Below are 21,300 nucleotides of genomic sequence, written 5' to 3'. Positions count from 1 at the left end.
GGTGGGGGTAGGGTATAGGGGACTTTTGGGATAGCATTTGAAATATAAATGAAGAAAATATCATTTTAAAAAGAGAGAAAAAAAAGATCGTCAACATTCAAAAAAAAAAAAGAGAAAGAGAAAGAGAAAAAGAACATATGGACTGTTACTCAAGTAAGTAAGAAAGTGAATTGGTGAAAGGAATGTGGTAAGTTTGGATAGGTTTTGGTGAATTTGGAATGACAGTGGTTCACCTGTCTCCCTTAGGCTTGTGCAGCTGCTTGCTACTGAGGAAAATGACATAGAGCATGTAATTAACCTAAGACTGAGGTTTCGACATTGGTGTTAATGGAAAGACTGCAAGTCTAATAGGAAGAATAAAAGGGAATTTCTTGATCGGAAGCATATTTGTGGTGGATTTCACATTTGGAAAGACTTTGAGTAACCAAAATAAAATAAAAGTTGTAATGGATTAAGGAATTTGACAGTCATAAATGCAATGGTGTTATTAGTCTATATGTTACATGGGGATATTTTAACTGGGTGGGAATAAATGAGTTATGATGAAATAAAAAAAAAGGGAAGAAAGATTACCTCATAAAAGATCTGAATTTTAGTAACATTGATCGAGCCCTACTGAATTCTATTTGGATGACTTTTGATTGCTGTCATATATAAGACATAAAATAATCATGAACTTTCAATTGAATAAAATCCCCTGCTGCTACCATACCCTACCTATGGTTTCAAGCTGCTGTCAGTGCTTAGTGTGCTGGGCCTAGTTGCATCTCTTGTGTACAGCTCAAAGCTTGTGTTTGGACTTGAAAACTGCACTGAAATTAAGGACTTAAATCAAGATTGAAAAGAAAAAAAGACAAAACAAAACAATATTAATTTAGGCAAGATTTCAATTTTTATACTACTAAAAAGATAGCAATGTGATTCAGTAGAAAATAAGATTGGTTGACCTACAAATAAATACTTTATAGTAAGCTGTTTCTAATGTTTTGGAAATAAGTGCTATTTTGAACTATATCTGATACTATCCAAAACATAAAAATATTATCTTATCCCTATAATAAAAAATACTAATTATATTCTAATTAAGATGAAAAATATAAACTGTATTTCTTTTTTTCTTTCTTTTTTTTGGGGGGGGGAGTTCGAGACAGGGTTTCTCTGTGTAGCCCTGGCTGTCCTGGAACTCACTCTGTAGACCAGGCTGGCCTTGAACTCAGAAACCCAACTGTCTCTGCCTCCTGAGTGCTGGGATTAAAGGCGTGCACCAACTGTATTTCTTTAGAAGTTATTTTTTCCTAAAAAGATTTTTAAATAATGATGAGAAATAACATTCTGAATAAGCACACAAAATTCTTACCCAAGTATGTCAGTATCACCACCATAATAATAGAGGAAGATAAAACCAATAACAAATATGTGAATAATATTAAATGTTGTCCAAATGTTAAAAGAAATCTAATTCATACAGGGTGTATATCATGTATGTCTTAGTTTATTTTTCCTTCTGCTGCAATAAAATACACTTATACATGAAATTTTAGGAGGGAAACATTTATTTTAGATGACAGTTCAAGGCAGAGCACATCATGGCTAAAAAGTCAAGGCAGCAAGAGTTTGAAGCATCTAGTCACATGACATCTAGTCACATGACATCTAGTCACATGACATTCACAGACAGTCAGAAGAGCACCACAAATGTGTGCATGCCTGTGCTAAGCTCACGTTTTCCACTTTATGCAGTCCAGGATTCCATGCCTAACGAATGACTCCATCTATAATGGGCAGTCCTTCACATCTCAATTAACACAATCAAGATAACTCCTCAGACACAACCAGAGATCCATTTCTTAGCTGATTCTAACTTCTGCCCAGTTCACAATAATAACTGTTACACTAAGTTAGGGATATGTTGACATTTTATTCTGGTCTTTAATACATAATACATTGCTATTATCTCTACATAATCTATAAAGAAATTCTGCTTAAATGACATAAAATACTTCCAAATAAATGTTCAGGGAATACATTAAATAATTAGATGACTATCTATATAAATCCCAACAACGACTTCTTGAATTACTGCCAATTCAAAACTTAGGGAAAATACTTTTAATAAAAGTGAATGATTCTATATGATGAAATGTTTTGTAAACTACAGCTCAACCTTTACTTCTTACTAACAGATAAGTTACAAACTGACTTCATGCATAAAACTGTAGCTAGCTGAACATCAGCATCCTTTATAAGCAGGGGAGTTGCCCATCTGTCACTGCTTATGTAACAATTTTGAGTTTGGAATTTCACTTTCATTGAGTAGACTACAGCATATCGTGAAAAACCCTGCATCCAGGTATTCATCACAAGCACAGAAGTAAGAAAATGAGGAACCAGGGAAGAAGACTGGGGACAAACAGGGGGAGGACAAGCAGGAATCTAACAGGAAAAGTAGAAGGCAGCTAGGGTAGGATGACTGGAAAATTCAGTGAAGAACTCAGGCCTTGATGATGATTGGAGGTCACCCTGCAGAGAGTTGGCATTCAGATCATGGTAAAGTAGTCACATCAGAACAGTACCAACAGTACTTAAATATGAAATATGAAATACCAAGACAAATCAGGGTCCCAAGATGGCCTTGAACTGTCTTAAAGGGAATTCTCAGAAGCTCCATTGACTCATTGGTCTCAGAATTCATAGAGAGTACATTAGAATCTTGGAGTGTAAACAAAGCATCCTTTTATTCCCTGATAGTATTTGTACTTTTTTATTAAATGATTTTTATTAGATATTTTCTTCATTTACATTTCAAATGCTATCCCAAAAGTCCCCTATATTTCCCCCAACCCATACCCTGCTCCCCAACCCACACACTCCCGCCTTCTGACCCCTGGCATTCTGCTGTACTGGGGTATATAATTTTCACAAGGCATCTCCTCCCAGTGGTGGCTGACTAGGCCATCTTCTGCTACATATGCAGCTAGAGACACAAGCTCTGAGGGGTACTGGTTAGTTCATATTGTTGTTCCTCCTATAGGGCTGCAGACCCCTTCAGCTCCTTGGGTACTTTCTCTATACCCATGGAAGGAGTTACAGAGACAAAGTTTCAAGCTGAGACAGAAGGTAGGACCATCCACTGTTCCACTCGGGGTTCCATCCCATAAAAAACCACCAAACCCAGACACTGTTGCATATGCCAGCAAGATTTTGCTGACAGGACCCTGATATAACCGTCTCTTGTGAGGCTATGCCAGTGGCTGGCAAATATGGAAGTGGATGCTCACAATCATCTATTGGATGGAACACAGGGCCCCCAGTGGAGGAGCTAGAGAAAGATAAGCATCCTTATATAACACACACATAACATGTGTGCTCGCACACATACACACACACACACACACACACACACACACACACACACACATGTTGAGAACAAAATAAAATAAAAGGGGGCCAAGGGTGGGCCCGGGGGAAGTTGTGAGGAAAAAATGTCCATGCCCTGCCAGAGTTTCCTATTCTCTGGTCAGTCAGCGGCCCTGGGTGGGCATTGCCTCTGACCCGTGTGGCAGGGGTGGGGGGATAGAGAAGGGGCAGCCCTGATGGGGAACCCCCTGGAGCTACCTTGCTATCACTCCAGGGTTGTGGGACAGAGGGGATAGGGAAGAAGTTCCCAACAATGAGCAGAGTGCACGGCGGGCCTTGATGGAACATAGCAGAGACTCGATGGTTTAAGAGCTTTATTATAGAAATACAGGGAGAAAGAGAGAAGGAAGAGAGAGAGAGAGAGAGAGAGAGAGAGAGAGAGAGAGAAGAAAACACAAAGAGAAAGAAGAGAGGAGAGAAGACAAAGAGAAAGGGAAGGGGAGAGAGATGTGTGAGAAGTGAGGGGACAAAGGAGTGAAAGTAAGAGAATAAGAGTAAGAGAGAGTGGTGGGGCTGAACACCCCTTTTTGTGGTGTTCACTGTTGCTAGATAACTGGGGAGGAGTTTAGCCTGAAGGTCAGAAGCTTGGGCCATTGCTTATGTGACCACTGACCATGCTTCTCTTGTGGGGGCTGTTGGAGGTGTTACCTTAGGCAGGGGCTGGAGTTCCAGGAGCACGAGGGAACGCCTGCCGTGTCATGTAGGTGAATTATGACCATCGGGGTTCAGACCTCAGCTTGACTGGATACCAGCCTGCAATGCCCCCCCCCACATACACACATTTTTTAAGTGCTCAAAATTCCCTTTCTTGTGCAGTGAAAACCCATTTATTTGAGGTTCATTCTGATAGGAAACCTGTGTTCTGTGAGGACTTCCTTGTTTTCTCCACGACAGATGTTCCTGCTTCACAGGCATTTCTTATTGTAAACAACCTAGATGCCCTTGACATCAGCTTTCGTCTCTAGTCTTGGTTATATAGACATGGGACATGACATCAAAAGAACATGGTTGAAATTCTGGGCTTGTATCTCACAAGTTCTAAAAGAAACTTAGCTCCTATTATATTCTAAGTAGTATGTGATTATCATTTTAATTACTTGTTTGGCCCAAGAGATTTATTTTTAAATCTTTACAAGTAGTCAAATGAAGTTTTTGAGTTATTAAGTTTTGTATGGTGTTGTTTGTTTATTTGCTTGCTTGCTTTTACCAAAACCACATTCCATGCTATTAATGGTTTAATGGGCTCGAGTTAAGGTCAAAAAGTATGTCAGCTCTTCATCTTGTCATGGTCCTTGACTCTCTTAGCTATATGACTTATTCTAATTAATCATTTTTTTCATTCTATTTTATCTAGACTAATATCTTCTGTCCCACACATGCAGTTTGTTTCTTCCCTACCACACATTTTCCTAAGATCTGGACCTGTTTGTATCATAATCATATAGATACAAATAATAAAAGAGAATACTACTTCTTTAGGTCTATGGAGTGTAGCATGGGTATCCTGTATTTTATGGCTAATATCCACTTATAAGTGAATACATATCATAGATGACCTCTTGGATCTGGGTTACCTCACTCAGGATGATATTCCCAGGTTCCATCCATTTGCCTGCAAAATTCATGTGTCTGGTTTTTAATAGCTGAATAGTATTCAATTGTTTATATATACCACATTTATTTCATCCATTCGTCAGTTGAAGGGCATCTAGGTTGTTTGCAGTTTCTGGATATTAAAAATAAAGCTTCTATGAACATAGTGGAGCAAGTGTTTTTTTAAAGAATGGTGGAGCATCATTTGGGTATATGCTCAGGAGTGGTATAGCTGGGTCTTGAGGTAGAACTATTCCAAGTTTTCTGAGAGACTGTCAAACAGATTTCCAGATTGGATGTACAAGTTTGCACTCCAAGCAGCAATGGAAATGTGTCCCCCTTGTTCCACAGTTTCAGCATGTGCTATTTCTTGAGTTTTGTATCTTAACCATCCTGACTGGTATAAGATGGAATCTCAGAATTGTTTGATTTGCATCTCCCTGATGACTAAGGACTTTGAACCTTTCTTTTTGTGCTTCTCAGCTATTCTAGATTCCTCTGTTGAGAATTCTTTGTTTAGTACTGTACTCCATTTTTAACTGAGTTATTTGGGTTGTTGGTATATATCTTCTTGAGTTCTTTATAAAGTTAAACATTAGCCCTCTGTCAGATGTAGGGTTGGTGGAGATACTTTCCAAATCTGTAAGGTGCCATTTTGTCCTATTAACAGTGACCTTTGCCTTACAGAAGAGTTTCAGTTTTATGAGGTCCCATTTATCAATAGTTCATCTTAAAGCCTGAGCCATGGGTGTTCTGTTCAGAAAGTTTTCCCCTGTACCAAGGAGAAAGCTTTTCCCTATTTTCTGTTCTATCAGATTTAGTGTGTCCACTTTTATGCTGAGGTTTTCGATCCATTTGAGCTTGAGTTTTGTTCAGGGTGATAGTTATGGATCTATTTTCAGTTTTCTATATGAAAACACACAGTTAGATCAACACCATTTGTTGAAAATACTTTCTCTTTTCCATTGTATGGTTTTGCCTTCTTTGTCAAAAATCATGTGTCCATAGATGTGTGGGATTATTTCAGTGTCATTGATTCCATTCCATTGATCAGTCTGTCTGTTCCTATACTAATATATGCAATTTTTATTACTGTTGCTGTGTAATATAGCTTAATGTCAGGGATGGTGATGCCTCTAGAAGGTCTTTTATTGCTCAGAATTGTTTTTTCCCTCCTGTTTTTTTTTTTGTTGTTGTTCTGTTTTTTTGTTTGTTGGTTGGTTCTTTGCTTCTTGATATGAAGTTGAGAAATGCTCTATCAAGATCTGCAAAGAATTGTATTGGAATTTGATGAGAATTGTTTTGAATATGTAAATTGCTTTTGATAAAATGGTCATTTTTACTATTTTAATACTACTAGTCCATGAGCATCTTCTGATATCTTCCTCAGTTTCTTTCTTCAGTGACTTGAAGTTCTTATCATATAAGTCTTTCACTTGCTTGGTTAGATTTAAACAAGAAATGATGCTTGACTCTTATTTAGAAGGGGGAATAAGTCCTTGCCATACTCAGAGAGTCTGATATCCAGGAGGTCTATCATAACCAGAGTCACAGGTAATACCCCCGACTTATACCAATACCTGCCCTAGCTGGGACCCTCATGGAGCCCAGAAGACACAGGACCTAGCCATCCTGCTAAAGATACAGGTTTCTTCTGATCTGCAACTCTGCTTGGGGCAAATCTGGTACTCCAGCCCCCCTCTCACGCCCAGAGACAGCCTGTCTCCCAGGAAGTCTGCTGTAACCAGGATCATAAGTGATCTGCTGTAACCAGGGTTTCAGGAGGCCTGCCTTAAATAGGAACACAGGAGGGCTCCATAACCAGAGACAGCACTGTTGCCTCCCAGAAGACATGGGTTGTTTTCACCCAGCTCCATCTGCCTACAAGGAGGGACAAGCCCCAGCCAGAGACAACAAGGACTATTAACATCAGAAATAACCAGATGGTGAGAAGCAAGCACAAGAACATAAACAACAGACACCAATGCCACTTGGCACCATAAGAACCCAGTTCTCCTACCACAACAATCCTAAGACACAATATACCTGAAAAAGCAGGATTCTGGCATAAAATTTCATCTCATGAAGAAGCTAGAGGACCTAAGGAGGACATAAAACCTCCCTTAACAAAATGTATGAGGAGACATATAAGCAGAAAAGGCCTTGAAGAGGAATCACATAAATCCCCTGAAGAAACACAGGAAAACACAGTCAAACAGGTAAAGGAATTGAACAAAACTGCCCAGGATCTAAAAATGGAAATAGAAATAATAAAGAAATCACAAATGGAGGCACCCCTGGACATGGAAAAACCTAGGGAGGAGATCAGGACTTACAGATGCAAGCATCACTAACAGAATACAAGATATAAAAAAGATACATGGCATGGAAGATAACATAGAAGATATTGACACACAACAGTCAAAAAATACACATAAAATGCAATAAGCTCCTAACCCCAAACATCCAGGAAATGCAGGACATAATGAAAAGACCAAACTTAAGAATAATAGGAATAGAAGAGAGTAAAGATACCCAATTAATAGGGCCAGAAAACATCTTCAACAAAATCATTGAAGAAAACTTCCCTAACCTAAATGAGAAATAGCCATAAATGAATAAGAAGCTTACAGAACACCATGTAAATTGGACCAGAAATTATTCCTGTCATGTAATAAGCAAAACACTAAATACACAGAACAAAGAAAGAATATTAAAAGCTGTAAGGGGAAAAGGCCAAGTAACATATAAAGGCAGACCTATCAGAATTACACCTGACTTCTCAACAGAGACTCTAACAGCCAGATGATCCTGAACAGATGTAATGCAGACCCTAAGAGAACAAAAATGCCAGCCCAGGTTATGATACCCAGCAAAACTCTCAACCACCATAGGTGGAGAAACCAAGATATTCCATGACAAACCCAAATTTAGACAACATCTTTCTTCTAAACCAGCCTTATAGAGGATACTAGAAGAAAAATTCCAATACAAGGAGGGAAACTACACCCAAGAAAAACCAAGAAATTAATCTCACAACAACACTCCCCCCCCAAAAAATCCACACAATAATAATACCACCTCTAACAATAAAAATAACAGGAACCAAAAATCAGTGGTCTTTATTATCTCTCAACATCAGTGGACTCAATTCTCCATTTAAAAGACATATATTTACATGGACTGGATACATAAACAGGACCAAGTATTTTGCTGCATACATGAAACCAACCTAAGTGACAAAAACAGACACCACCTCAGAGAAAAAGGCTGGAAGAAAGTTGTCCCAAGAAACAAGTTAAAGTAGCCATTCTAATATCCAACAAAATAGACTTTCAACCAAAATTTTCAAAAGAGAGGTGAAAGGACAATTCATAATAATCAAAGGAAAAATCCACCAAGATGAACTCTCAGTTCTGAACACCTATGCCTCAAATGCAAGGACACCCATATTTGTAAAAGAAAGTGTACTGAAGTTCCAAACACACACTGAAGCTCACACAATAATAGTAAGAGACTTCAACACTCCACTCTCTCAAAATGACAGATCATGGAAACAGAAAATAAACAGTGAAACTAACAGAACTTACAAACCAAATGGATTTAACACATATTTACAGAATATTTCACCATAAAACAAAAGAATATAACTTCTCAGCATCTCATGGTCACTTCTCCAAAATTGACAAGCCTCGACAGATTCAAAAAGATTAAATTAATAACATGCATTCTATCAGATCACCACAGATAGACTAAGGCTATTCTTCAATAACAACAAAACAACAGAAAATCCACATACTCATGGAAACTGAACAAGTCTCTACTCAATGCTAACTTGGTCAGGGAATAAATAAATAAATAAATAAATAAATAAATAAATAAATAAAAACTTTCCAGGATTTAATGAAAATGAAGGCACAGCATACCCAAATATATGGGATACAATGAAAACACTGTTAAGAGAAAAATTCATAGCTCTAAATGTCTTCATAAAGAAATTGGAGAGATCCTACACCAGCAACTTAACAGCACATCTGAAACCTCTAGAACAAAACGAAGCAAATACACCTGTAGATGGTAGGAAATAATTAAACTCATGGCTGAAATTAACCAAGTAGAAATAAAATTAACTATTAAAAAAAAATCAACAAAACCATGATTTGGTTCTTTAATAAAATCAACAAGATAGATAACCCCTTACCCAAACTGACAAAAGGGCAGGAAGATAGCATCCAAATCAACAAAATCAGAAATGAAAATGGAGATATAACAAAAGAAACTGAGGAAACTCAAAAAATTATCAGATCCTACTACAAAATCCTATACTCAATGAAACAGAAAAAATCTAGAAGAAATGGAAGATTTTCTAGACAGATACCTCATACCATAGTTCAATCAGGATTGGGTAAACTCTAAACAGTCCCATAAACCCTTAGCAAATAGAAGCAGTCATTTGAAGTCTCCCAACAACAACAACAACAAAATGCCCAGGACAGATTGTTTTACTAAAGAATTCTGCCAAACCTTCAAAGAAGACCTAATACAAATAATCCTCAAACTATTCCACTAAATAGAAACGTAAGAATCACTACCTAATTCAGTCTATGAAGCCATAGTTATGCTGATACCTAAACCACACAAAGACCCCACAAAGATAGAGAACATTAGACCAATTTCTCTTATGAAAATCAATTCAAAACTACTCAGTAAAATTCTTGCAAAGAAAATCCAAGAAAACATCAAAATGATCATTCGCCAAGATCAAGTTGGCTTCATCCCAGGAATGCAGGAATGGTTCAATATATAGAAATCCATCAACATAATCTACTATGTAAACAAATGCAAAGAAAAAAATCACACAATCATCCCATTAGATGCTAAAAACGCATTTGGCAAAATACAACACCCTTCAGATTAAAAGCTTTGGAGAGATCAGGAATTCAAGGCACATACCTAAACATAATAAAAGCAATATGCATCGAACCAACAGCCAACATCATATTAAATGGAAAGTAACTTGAAACAATCCCACTAAAATTAGGGACAAGACAAGGTTGCCCACTTTTCCACTAGTTAGTCAATATAGTGCTCTAGCTAAAGCAATTATACATCAAAAAGAGGTAAAAGAATACAAGTTTGAAAGGAAGGAGTCACAGTAACCCTACATGCAGATGATATGATAACATACATGAGCAGCCCCAAAATTCTACGAGATAATTACTACGGCTCACAACCAACTTCAGCAAAGTGGCCGGATATAAAATTAACTCAAAAAAAAAAAAAAATCAGTGGCCTTCTTCTACATAAAGGATAAATTAGGTAAGAAAGAGATTAGGGGAACAACACCATTTGGCATAGTCACAGATAATATAAAATATCTTGGTGTAACTCTAACCAAGCAAGTGTTAATCAGGATTAACATAGTAAAAATGGCCATCTTACCAAAAGTAATATACAGATTCAGTGCAATCCCCTTCAAAATTCCAACTCAATTCTTTACAGAGATAGAAAGAGTAATTCTCAAATTCTTCTGGAATATCATAAATCTCAGGATAGCAAAAACTATTTTCAACAATAAGAGAACTTCTGGGGGAATTGCCATCCCTGACCTCAAGCTGTACTACAGAGTAATAGTGATTTTAAAAAAATGCATGGTTATGGTACAGAGAAAGACAGATAAAACAGTGGAATAGAATTGAAGGCCCAGATATAAAACCCACTCATCTATAGTCACCTGATCTTTGACAAAGAAGCCAAAACTACCCAGTGGAAAAAAGAAGGCATCTTAAATGATGCTGATCTAACTGGTAATCTGCATGTAGAAGAAAGCAAATTGATCCATTTTTATCTCCTTGTACAATGCCCAAGTGCAAGTGAATCCAGGACCTCCATATAAAACAAGATACACTAAATACAATAGAAGAGAAAGTGGAAAATAGCCTCAACCACGTTGGCACAGGGGGAAATCACCAATGGCTTCTGCTCTAAGATCAACAATTGACAAGTGGGACCTCAGGAAACTGAAAACTTTCTGTAAGACGAAGAACACTGTCCAAAGGACAAAATTGCAACCTACAGATTGGGGAAAGATCTTTACTAATTCTACATCTGATAGCGGGCTAATATCCAAAATATACAAAGAACTCAACAAATTAGACTCCAGAGAACTCAGTAACTCAATTTAAAAATGATGTACAAAGCTAAGCAGAGAATTCTTCACTGAAGAAACTCCAATAGCTGAGAAGCACCTAAAGAAATGTTCAACATCCTTAGTCATCAAAGAAATACAAATCAAAATGACCCTGAGAATCCACCTCACACCAATCAGAATGGCTAAGATCAAAACTCAAGTGACAGCAGATCCTGGCGAGGATGTGGAGAAAGAGGAACACTCTTCCATTGTTGGTGGAATTGCAAGCTGGAACAACTACATGGAAACCAATCTGATAGTTTCTCAGAAAATTGGAACTAGTTCTACCTGAAGACCAAGATATATCGCTCCTGGGCATAATTTGTGTATTGGGAGGGGGTGTGCACATGTGCACATGCGCATGAGTATGAAAGATAGATGTAAATGAGTGTGAAAGTGTGAATAGCTGTGCATATATGTGTAGTGGCTAGAGCAGAAGGCGAAGTATTTCTTCTATAACTCTCTGCCTTACTGTTTTGAGACAACGTCTTTCAGTGAACTGGATATTTTCCTTTTCAGCTTGTTAGGATGGCCTGTGAGCTCTTGGCATCCATCTAGTTCCATGCTTCACAGTGGGGAATGGCTTTTTGACATAGGTACTAAGGATTTGAATTCAGATCCTCATGCTTACAGAGCAAGTTTTCTTACTCACTGAGCTATCTATCTGGGTCTTTATGATGACTTTTTAAAAATTATCCATTTGGAGACCACAAAAGTAGACTTTTATAAACTAGTACTAATCAATTCAGCTTAATAAAGAAGTGGGGAGTCCTCGGGGCATTTTGAGCTGTGGATTTTAATAGTTAATCAATAAATTACTTCCCCATTATTTCAGGAATAAAGAGTATACTATGCTTTAAAGATAAATTTATGTAGACATAGAACTATAAAATCTTAAAGACTCTATAACACCCTAACGTCTACCTACCGCATACAAGCATCACTGAGTTCTTTTTTCATTGTTTAAAAAAAGAAGAAAGAAAAAAAATAAAAACTTCCAAGTCGTTTCTATAAAATCAGTACTAATTTGTAAAATGATTGGAGTTCTAGTTTCATAAATCATGTGATATGTTTTACAATATTGAAACAGTATTTTCAATGCTGTTCCATGAGAGTTAGTTCAAAAGACATTTATTAAGATACAGTGCACAGTATCTTCCAGGAAACCTTAGTAAAGCTGTAACGGGTTGTGCCCAGTGAGCATGCAACCTAATTAGACTGATAGACCTAATGGCGATGCTAGGAACTCACAGGACATTAACAGGCCAGTTAAACACTTTTAAAACTGGGCCAACAATGTTTAAATCTCCTGGGGTTCATTATGCCTTAGTGCAAACTGGATGTCTCTAAAATTGCAAATGACTTGGAAAAATAAATTGCTGGCAACAACTTTTATATTATAATACCCATTCCAGGACCTTTTCCTCAGAGAAAAGATCGTGCTCTCTCTTACACTTGTTCACATCAACAGCTAAATCAGCATCCATCAAAGATCTACCTGATGGTAGTGATGTTTTATGGGCTTCAACTTCACTAGTCTGATACCAAGTGCCCAACTAAGCCAGGGCACTTGTTAAATTGAAAAGTCTCAAGAAAAGTCAGATATTCTCTAGCACCACCTGGAAAACAGAGTTTGTTTCACACTAAAGCATATATGCACCTATCCTATGCAGCACTCACTAATAGTGAGGTAGACAGGTCTATCAGCTGCTATATAAAATATGCTACCTTGAAGAATTTCACAACTCACAAACTGTTCCTCCTGATGTCATTCAGAACAAGCCAGAAGGAACTCATTCAAGAGTTAATGCAAAAGACATTTATTAATATGTAGTGCAGTGTGTTTTTAAATGTTTCCTTAGAGGAAACTTGCAAGGTGTTTATAACTCTTAGATGTCATAGAAGTATCTTGGAAGATATGATATGCCTTTGGGGTGTGATGTATATAGAAATGCAGGTGGCTTTAGATCCCAGCTCTCATAAATGATGAAGTTTCCACTGAGGTGTGACAGGGACTGGATACCTTATAGTCAAATGTAGTCAATCAGAATACCCAGAAACTACTCCCAAGACTTCTTGGGAAAAACAGGTGATGGGTAAATTGAGTCAAGAAGAGAAGATATCTAGTCTATGACAAGACCACAGATGGGATGAATTCCCAGCTACACATTTCTTCAGACTCAGTTCCACATTCATTGAGCTGACTCTTCCTCCCTTGGTTGGTATGACGTAGTTCTCCATTTTACTTTTATGAAACTCCTTTGGACATAGAAAAGGAGAGATGATCTGAAGGATGGATATGACTATGACTGTCATCTAAAGAAAAATTTAAATTTCTGGATTAGTGTCAATGGCTCTTTCCCTTCCTCCAGCATCACTGGTAAGAGAAAGGCAGAAGGAATAGAAAAGAAGTGTTACATCTGTTATTAAAATTTAAAAATTTAGTGTATTTTCTCCTAAAAAGCTGATTTGGATATTTCCTGGGGTAGATGAGAATTGGTGAAAGTTCATCTTTGCAGTTTTTCAGAATGCTCATGCAGGAAAGTTTTTAGAGTAAGGTTTTATACACTCTGCACCATAAGTCATCATTTGTTGGTCCCTTTATTGGCATTTTCTACAGTACTAGAAAAGAATACAGAAATAAAAATCTCATTTCAAAAACAAAAAGTAAGCCATACCTTCCATGTGTTGACCTTGGAACTCATTTGCACACACAAACACTAATTTAGCACAGAACTGAGAAGTTGGGTTTTTGGCTTTAGTTGCCAAGGTAGAGTTTGCAGGTGTCATAATAGTCAGGATAAAAATCAACCTATCAGCAAGGCAGGTAGTGTACCTCTGTAATCCTGGTGTTTGGGAGGCTGAGGAAGGGAGATCAAAAGTTCAAGGTCAGCTTCTCAGCACGTCATGTTAGAGGTCTGCCTGGACTAGGAGAGATCATGTCTTATATATCTATTCTTTTGTATAGTAGTATCCATTGTTACTTCATATTTATGGGAGACATAGAATTAGGTACACGTACCTCTAGGAATTATATGACCCTGCCCTGGTTAATTTCTATCTCAATCATTATAAAATAGCTTTCATGTGGCCTGAGATTGTTTCAAGAAAGCTCTATAAAATTTTAAAAGATCTAAATTTTATATTAAATATAAAAAAGGCATTTCAGTAAGCTATTTTTCCATTAGTTATGAAGGCACCAATGATTTTTTTGCTGTTGTTCACTAATGTATCTCTAGATCCTACAAAAAAACATAGACTATAATAAAATCTCAATTAATATATGGATGAATTAAGAATGAAACATGCATGTTACAGTCAGGAAAATAAGAGGTCAAATTAAAAAAATAAATGAACACCGCAATTCAGAGTCATATGCTAGCCTTGATACATGCTACTAGATTGATCATCAGTAGACTTAAAGTCTACTTATTTATAAATACTTTTTTCTCTTGGGTGACCAATTTCTGTGTTTTGTTTATTGTTTTTCTTTTGGCTCCCAGCTTGGGGCTTTAAAAGTTTTAGGAACAAAAATGTGAGCAATATTGAACAAGAGCTGAGTTAAGGCTCCAAAAATACACCGGTCTTGTCTTTCAAGTAAGCCTAGAATAAATTGTCTCCTTAAAAGCATAAAAATTTTCTTGTTTGTGATGCCATCTATGTCATAATTTCTTTCTTTGACTGCTGGTGTTTTATCAAGGAACTGTATAATAATAGAGAAACAAAGTTGTGAACCAAACCAAAGTTAAAAACAAACAGTAAACCCAAATTATGGTGTTATTGTGAAAATAGACAGTGCTTCAAAAGTTATTCTAATGTTATCTCACTTTCAGTTCTTTATATTTGTGAATACATACTTTTCTCCCTATCTGAGATTCCTACCAGCTCAGAATATAGAGGCTGAAGTGGTGGCCTTTTGTTGCTAGGTGGGCCTTCCACAGGAGGGAGGGGGACATCAACCCACCCACAAAACCTTCTACTCAAAAGTTGTCCTGCCTACAAGATGCCCAAAGATAAAGATGGAACAGAGACTGGGATAATGGCCAACCAATGAGTGCCTCGACCTGAGACCCGTATCATGTGAGAGAGCCAACCCCTGACACTATGATACTCTACTGTGCTTGTAGACAGGAAGCTAGCATTCTATGTGTCCTGAGAGGCTTCATTCAGCAACAGATGGAAACAGATGCAGAGATGCATAGCCAAACACTAGGCAGAGTTTGGGGAGTCTTTTGGAAGAGTGGGGGATAGTGTTGAGCAAGCTGCAGGGGTCAAGGACACCACTAGAAAACCTGTAGAGTCACCTTATCTGGACCTATGGAAGCTCACAGAGACTGAATCCCCAACCAAAGAGCATGCAGAGGATGGACCTAGGTCCCCTGCACATTTGGAGCAAATGTGCAGCTTAGTCCTCATATGTCCTTCTAACAATGGAAAGGGGATTGTTTCTGACTCTGTTGCCTGCCATTGTATGTCCTTCCCCTGACTAGACCGTCTGGTTGGGCCTCAGTAGGAGAGATTGGCTTAGTTTTCAAGAACAAGATGTCCTAGGGTGGAGTGGTACCCAAGGAGGGCTTCTCCTTCTTTGAAAAGAAGGGAAGAGGATAACAGTGGGAGATATTTATAGGGGTGGCACTTTGAGGAGAGGAGGGAGAAGGAGCTGCAATTGGGATGTAAAGTGAATAAATAAATCGTTAGCAATGTTACTAGACTTTTCAGTGCAGCATTGAATGACAGAAAAAGTCACAGTGACACTGAGAAACAGGTCACACCGGGAAACATCATAGTCAAACTTGTCCTAAACTGTTTTTAGAATTTTTCTTTTTTCTTTTTTAATTTGTCTAGGTGTTTTGCCAGCATGTATACACACCACATGCAGGCAGTCCCGTGAAAGACAGTAGGGGACAAGGGATCCTCTGAAGTCACGGACTGTTAAGGGCTGTCATGTGGATACTGGGAAGCCAACCTGCACCTTCTGAAACAGATGTAGGTGCTTTTTATTTCTGACGCATCTCTCCAGATCCTCCTTTGGAAGTTAGACTAATCGCAAGGTAACAAAACTGGAATAAGGGGTAGTTTATGGCCTAGACTTGCTTTGTGTTAACACAGTCCCTTCCACTGACACACTTTAGTTTGTAGGTCTATTGAAATATCTCCAGTTTTTAATAAATTTGCAAAATACTAAGGATGTGATACACTTGTTGGTCTTTTCAGCTATAATGGGAAAAATGCAAAATGCATACACATATGACACTTACCTTAGCACAGATTTTAATAATTAAATATCAGAACTCAGTTGAGTAAACTGTTTGTGGGGAACTGGATTTAAAAAGCTAGGATACCAATATGCACTGGACCCTTTCAAAGAATTAAGAAATGCAGATTTATTTACATGACAGCAAAACACATCCTCACTAATTAGAAGACTTTCTAGAATGGACACAACACTTTATGTTTTGTCAGGTATTTTATTTTTCATAGGAAGAGAAAACAATGTTATCTCCAAACTATTAAGCATGTTTTTTTTTTTCAAAGAAATGAACCACCAGTAAAAATTTTCACTTTCTTTATCTTGTTTAAATATTATCTGAATCTTTTTGTTATGACCCGCTTTATATTTAGAAATTATGTTTAAGATTATACTACAGCTACATTTCTCCTGTCTCTGTCCTTCCTCCAAAGCCTCCCAAATATCTGTCTCGGCTCTCATTTAATTTCATGGCTTCCTTTTCTCAATAATTGTTATCACATACACACACAACACACACACAAAACACACATGCATATGTATATTTATATGTACATATATGACATGTATATTTCTAAATATAATATACTCAGCTTGTATTCATATGTATATTTTCAGGGGTGAGCATTCGTTGTATAGCCAATTCGTGTGTCCTTCTCTGGAGAAGGATTTCCCCCATTCTCAGAATTCCTTAGTTGCCCCTGTAGGGGAAGGCTTTGAGGTCTTTCCTCAGTTCAATTTGGCACGTCTACTGGCATCACCTTTGTTCAATCTGTTTCTAGGTGTAGCTACTGACATTACTTATAGACAAAATTTCATAGCAACCACCATGACCCTCTAGATATTAAATTTATTCTGTCCCTCTTTTAGAAATTCAAGTGGAATAAAAAATCCTTAATATTTATAAACAACATTAGAATAAAGTACCAGTATCATAGAGCAGAACAAAGAAATATTCCCAAGTTGAATGGGATCAGTGTATCAATGTCTTCATGTAGTGGGATTAAGTACATGAAATGAATTGATCGACAGATTCTTCCACTATGCTCGCTCACATCCTAGGCTTAATGTCATGAGCGTGGATGCTATTGTATAACACAATTATCCCCTTTACCCTGTCATATCTGTAGAGGTAGAATAAATTTTCAAGCAGAAATGGTTGGTTTTATTAATGAGAACTAGCATATTATACCATTTTGGAAACTCAGGATTTGGAATGCTGGCCACAAGGCCCTTCTCCAGTACAATGAATGTCTTATGAAAATATGTACACCACTCTTCATTCTTCTCAATTCCAGGGGAGTGCTGGCTGAAAGAGAAACTTGGCAAGTACTTATCAAAGACAAGGACACTCTGTTAAATTGGGCAGAAGGTCCTCGCCATTTTCCTCTATCTCTTCCTTTTATATGTCTCTTAAAGTCTGTTAGCTCTTTAGCATCGCTAATCCTCATAGCCTCATCTATAAATAAGAACTAATCATCCAAAGACCCAGTGTCCAATAAGTGCTTAGAGGAAAGCAGAAAAGATCATTTTTGAAAACGTGTAAGTTGAGTTAGGCCTTGGTAAGAGGATAGAAGAGTAATGCGAGGGCTACACCAGGACCAAATGGAGAAATTCAGGGAAAGAGAGCAAAAAGCAGTGTTTAAAATGTCATGGAAGGAAACCAGATTGCAATTCTGCTAGCTCTACGAAAGGCAGCATTGGACAAAATGCTCATGGGAAGAAAACAGTTATCCCCCTTTAATCCAGCAAAGATAGAAACCTTGGAAAAATCAGTAGCAGTGAGTTAATTAAACATCCAGCTGTGGCACAACTGGAGAAAAGGAAGATTCTTTATAAGACACAAGCTTCACAGACCTTGGTAATTCTGAAGGAAGAGGTAAGAATAGTGGCACGCGGCCTGAGGTGCATTTGGGTGTTTTGAACTAAAAGAAATCCAGGAAAAGAGCCTGAGATCAACAGAGCAGGGATGGTAAAGCAATCACTCTGGTGTGTGAGCTCTTTGAAAATGAGAGCGCCTGGCTCTGAAGGGGAGGCAGGAATGTATCCCCAGGCAGCGTGCTCACTTCTGCCCATCCACATGCCAGAATCCTCAGAAATCATCAGCTCCAAAGAGATGTGGAGATGAAACGCCACGAAGTGAATGGAGACGGTTTCAAAGAAGTCTTGGCGGCTGGGAAAACCATCAAAACAAGTTTCTAGTTTTGTTTTTGTTTTTGTTTTTTTCCAAAACAGAAAAATGCTTCAAAGCAATGTCACAAGTGACCTCTTACCAGAGACTTTCTCACAATGAATTGATGTTCCGGGTTAAAACCTCGGTGTGACCTGGCCCAGATTATCAGGCATCCACACGTTTTCCTGTTCTGCTCTGTTCCAGAACTGGTAAAGACAGACAGGGATCCTTGCTGTGGGAAACTGAAATTATTTTGTCTGTTCTATACAGAGTCTGTTCTAGATGGAGAACAGCTGAGCGCATCTTGGAAATTGCATTGGCCCTTTGGATTCTTCGATGACATTTCACAAGGGAAGAGACTGGAAATGAACTAAATTCAAATTGGAGTCATTAAAACTGGAATGTTGGCATATGTTAGACAGTGGTGCTCCTAAAAGAATGCAGATTCCACATGAGTGAAATTGTTGCCAAAAATAAAAACAGGAAAGAAAGAGTTTTTAAATTTTAATTTCATTATAATTTAATGAATGGGAACAAGGATTTGCTTCTGGTCTCTGGCTGGGAATGTAATGATAAAGAGGACCCAAGATCATCATGGTGAGGCATATTGGGGAGTTTTACTGTGTTATTGGTGTACTCTCACTTCGTGCTGGATTTTGGTGGACTTTCAAATAAGTGTTTGGCAGTGTAGAAGGGCAGAGTTTGAAGTTGGGAACTGAATAAGGAATGAACTTTGGCTTTCTGAACGTTGGGTTATGCCATGATGGTTTGTCTTAAGCTGTATCAGGACTTTCCAGATGTCCAGAAGAGGTGGGGATAACAGATGGGGAGACTCCTCATGCTCTTTTCCCCTTCCTCTGAAGAGCCCAGGCCTTAACCATGGCTGCCCCTGGTCTTGGAAGAGAAGACATGTGAATGTAAAGTCTGGTGGTTCTGAGGAAGAACACTCATTCTCCGATTTCCTTTTCCCTTAGTTCTGGCAGAGTAAGCAACTTGAACACACACAGGATCATAGTGTAAAGCGTGCACTCCTGGGAAACTCTTGGAGAATTTAGTGTCTATATACTGTGTCTAAGAGAGATGGGGCCAAGGTATTGAAATGCTCTATTGCCAAATAACTCTGAAATTTCTCATGCATGCCTTGAATCCACTTGCCTGAGGACCTGACTTCCAGTCCCACCACAGATCCCATTTTCCTCTGCCTGCTTTGATTGCCGTTGTGGTCTATGATTGTAGAGTACTTCTCTCAAGCATTGAGGAAGCCTCTATTCAGAAAAGGTGGTGTACAGTCTAACCTCAGAGTCGAGTGGGGTAAAACCAGTGCTAAAATGTGTTCAGCATTTAGTCCCATGATCCTATTTCCCAGTTGGCTAGAACCAGAAGAGACTATGGGCAGTGATTAGGAACTAACAATTTTTATAAAGGATATGGTCATTGTAATAGATATGTGGCTGTTTTTATGCTCAAAGAACAATTTCCTCAATAAAATCAAAGACGCATCGAGGCTTAAGGACAATAAACAAACAGAGACTATTGAAACCAGAAGGAAACATGAGAATGGTGAAGATGGTTTTTTGATATATGCTCAATAATATATCATGGGAAATTATTTTGTTTCTACTTTTAGATGGAACATTGATGGTTATCACTAAGTACATGAAATATGTAATTGTTCATAGGTACAGCTGGGTACCTCTACATATCCATGGGGGAGGGGGACACAATTTAAGCATAATTTGAAACATTGTATTCTGTCATAATGGGAATTGTTCAAGATGAGAAAAACAACCTTTGAAACATCCCATCTCAAATGGCTCTATTGGCCTCTCCTATGCACATGTCTCATACACTACATGCAGTTTATATTAATAAACTAAACTTTTTCAAGAGTTAAAATAATTGATTGAAAATTTGAGTCTGAGACTCTTAGGGAGCTCCTCCCAAGTTGCCAGTCAGAAGACAGCACTGGGTATCCACAGTGCAGCACCGTCCTGTGGTCTTATGTGCTCTACACAGGCTCCTGAAGACAGCAGCCTCTGAACTAGCAACCACTATTTCTGCGCAGTCAGAGGCCATAGACCAGCGCCCAGCTCCATCAGTTGTGAGTTGCTCCGTCCGAGTACTGAGAACACAGTTCCAGTTAGGACAAAGTTGTTCGTCGTGTACTTGAGAATAGACTTTTTTTTCCTTATGAATTTTCAAATACTTTTTACGATAATAATAATTATTGTTATGAAAGCATTTACATTGTGCTAAAAATTAAGACTAGAGTACCCCTGCATGTTAAGCAAATACCACTGTCACACTCTGGCTCTTCTTTCAGTGTCGCTTAAATCGATGTTTGTTACCCTGGTTACTTTGGCACATGCTATTACAGGGTTTAGTAAATGAAAAATTCCCATTTTACGTTTAGAGCTATGAAGATGAGCCTAGAATAGAATCATGTAGCCATCAGAACTTCCTTTTCCGATGACGAACGTTTGTGTGTGTGTGTGTGTGTGTGTGTGTGTGTGTGTGTGTATGTGTGTGTGTTGGGGAGTGAAGGCTGTTTGTCTTGGTTCATCTGTGAGATCCAGTTCTCCAGAGTTCCTGACATCCTACTCACATTCTCCTTTTTCTGTGGCTCCTCCTTTCTCACGAGATCAGGCTCCACTTGCTTGCCTTATTAGCCATATTTAC

This window comes from Mus pahari, chromosome 4 (assembly GCF_900095145.1).
Source record: "Mus pahari chromosome 4, PAHARI_EIJ_v1.1, whole genome shotgun sequence".
Taxonomy (NCBI): domain Eukaryota; kingdom Metazoa; phylum Chordata; class Mammalia; order Rodentia; family Muridae; genus Mus; species Mus pahari.
This window is presented reverse-complemented; position numbering follows the sequence as displayed.